This window comes from Hippocampus comes, unplaced genomic scaffold, assembly GCF_001891065.2.
Source record: "Hippocampus comes isolate QL1 unplaced genomic scaffold, H_comes_QL1_v1.1 scaffold246, whole genome shotgun sequence".
NCBI lineage: Eukaryota > Metazoa > Chordata > Actinopteri > Syngnathiformes > Syngnathidae > Hippocampus > Hippocampus comes.
In genome coordinates this window covers 391,455-394,158 of record NW_017806220.1, presented here as the reverse complement: position 1 = coordinate 394,158, position 2,704 = coordinate 391,455, and the positions used below count along the sequence as shown (strand labels likewise).

The 2,704-nt window shown below is 49.3% G+C and overlaps 1 protein-coding gene across 1 annotated transcript in view; it reads right to left on the bottom strand.

The window, feature by feature from the left end:
- col4a6 (collagen, type IV, alpha 6) overlaps positions 1-2,704 on the bottom strand; it is a 58,845-nt gene that overhangs the window by 35,706 nt on the left and 20,435 nt on the right. The window lies entirely within an intron of this gene.

The window sequence follows — 2,704 nt, the reverse complement described above, 5'->3', positions numbered from 1 at the left end:
CCCCCCCCGCCCACCCCTGGGGGGTGACAACAGGGCAAAGGGGTGTGGGGGGGGGGGCAGACAATGCAGGCGAAATGCACTGGAGGCGTCAGACGCGGGATGAAAAGAGGGTGTAATGGCAGACAGATGGGACTGAAAAGAGAAGAAAAGGGGGTGTTTCAGCGGAGGAATTGGTGGCGCTGGCATCTCCAACAGGAGATACGTTTACACTCGCGTATCAAATTCACTCCCCGGAGTTGGGAGTATTTACAAAGATGCGGGGAAGCCGCACGAGCCACAATCATTAAAAGGTGTGTGCCAAGACTTTTGCCTACAAAGCTTCGATTCGATCCAAATTGCAGCGCCTGTCCCACTGACCTTGGCTGTGGCTAACTAAAGGAAAGCCTATTTTTAGCGATGGGACCACCAAAAAAAAAAGCGTGGAAAGAGATAAGCAGACATATTTCTCGTGTTATTTCCAACTGATCTCTGTGTGCGATGCCTTCCACGGTGACGAATTCCACACCCGCCGGTGGAAAGTAAACACACATTTCGGGCACCACCACCGCCACACTGTACAGATGTTCGGTCGGCTCGTCATCGGAGGAGCCCAGGTTGGAACCTTCAACTTTGGCCACAGGGGGCGACAGAGAAGAAACTTTCTCGTCGCAGACTCGAAACAGCCACCTCGGGTCATTTTGGTGTCTTTCGCTGACTTAATACAGGCAAGTCTGCAATGGGAACAAACATTTCTCACGCGACTGACAAAAAAGTGACACGAAAGTGAATTCAAATCTTCTGCGTGAGCCCTCTCTCCAGCGAGTGCATTTCAAGGCTGCACCGCATACGGGAAAATAGCCTTAAATGGTCAAAGTTGCCCCCCACCCCCCACCACCGTCCTCATTACGAGTCAGCACCTCCAGAGAAACCATGAGAGTGCTCCGAAGGTCGGCTGCAGGATTTCACGTTAAGTGTGAACAGTTCCAGTGATTGCGAGCTTGGGTTTAACCATCTACACAGCTGCTTGCACAGAACGCAAACAAAAGCATTGGGAAGTTGTTTAATCATTGTTTAGGGGCATATACTGTGGGTGTGAAGATGAGGGGGGAGGAGGGGGCAGGTGGTGATCACGCGTGCATCCCCTGGAACGGACAAGCTAAATTAAAAAAAAAAAAAAAGTTAAACAAAAACCAGTGTGGGTAATGCGAAGGACTGTGCTGTTTTTCTTCCAAATGCATGTACGGATCCTTCCAACTGCGTCAAATGTTATCTTTTGTGCTGTTTTTCTTCCAAATGCATGTACGGATCCTCTAACATGAATTCCTGCTTCCACGTGCGTCAAATGTTATCTTCGGGGTGTAGCTTCAGACCAGGAGGTAGCTGGCTTTTGAAGCAGTTTCTACCACTCCTAAAATGACACCATAAAATTCTGAAATATCGATCGTTCTTGCAGAGGGTAAAGAATATATGCCTGTGAGTATTGTGATGTTATCTGTATAACCGCCGCGATCCATGCTAACCATCAGCGTGGCATTTTGCAGTTTGTTAGCGCCAGGTGAAGCAAAAGTTTTCGTTTTTTTTTTTTTTTTTCCATCACGTTATAACCACTTGCAGCTTCCACAAAATGTCCATGAAACTGAATGAGGCAGCGGTATGAAGTGAGAATATTTCAGCATGCTACAACAAAGCGACAAGACCATACGGCTGTATGGGGAAAAATCTAGGCTACCTGGAGGCGAGACTCACTTGGCATTATAGATGATTAAAAAAAAAAACCTGGATGGCGTAGACGTTGGCGCCACATGTTCAGAAACGTTTGTTGGAATAGGAATGGTGGCAGGGGGGGCTAATGCTGGGGGAGGTGGAGGTGGGGTTGGGGAATCTGCGTCGTCTTTTATCCTGGAAAGGTTAGAAGGCTTGGCGTGTTGCAGCAAGATTGGACAATAGCTTCTCATATAGGTGGATCAAAAAAGCTTGCACGCAATGCCAGCAGAGAAAAAAAAAAAAAGAAATAGCACATAAGGAGGAATGCGGGGTTAGCGAGGTTATTGAGGAATCCGCGCACAATGCAACGTGTAGATTCTTCTCGCCGTCTCCCTGCTTGACTAATCTTGATGAAAGGGTTCATTTAAGAGTGCCACACTAACGTGAACTTATAGATAGTAAAAGCGAGAGTTCCCAGAGTATTATTTGTCTGCACCCGGACACACTGTCCATTACGCGCACGGGATTTGGCGGCGTGGCCTCTTGGCATTTCGCTGGTAGCTAGGTGCAACGGCAATGCAAACGGCATGTAAGCACGACTTGCCTATACGGCCGCCGTCGAATTGCGCGGCCTCAGTAACGAGCGCGTGGCGCCAGAAGAGGCCGTCTATCGCAGTAAACATGCTGGGGATCGTTACCATGCGAGAAGCACAGGCACGCGCTGGGGGGGATTTTTAGGCTACAAATCTACATTTACGGCGGCCCGGTGGTCGACTGCTTAGCGCCTTGGCCTCACTGTGCAAAGTTGCAGGGTTCGATTCCGGCTTTGGCCTCCCTGTGTGGAGTTTGCATGTTCTCCCTGTGCCTGCGTGGGTTTTCTCTGGGTACTCCGGTTTCCTCCCACATTCCAAAAACATGCGTGGCAGGTTGATGGAACACTCAAAATTTTCCGTAGGTGTGGATGGTTGTTCGTCTCTTTGTGCCCTGCGATTGGCTGGCAACCGGTTCAGGGTGTACGTAT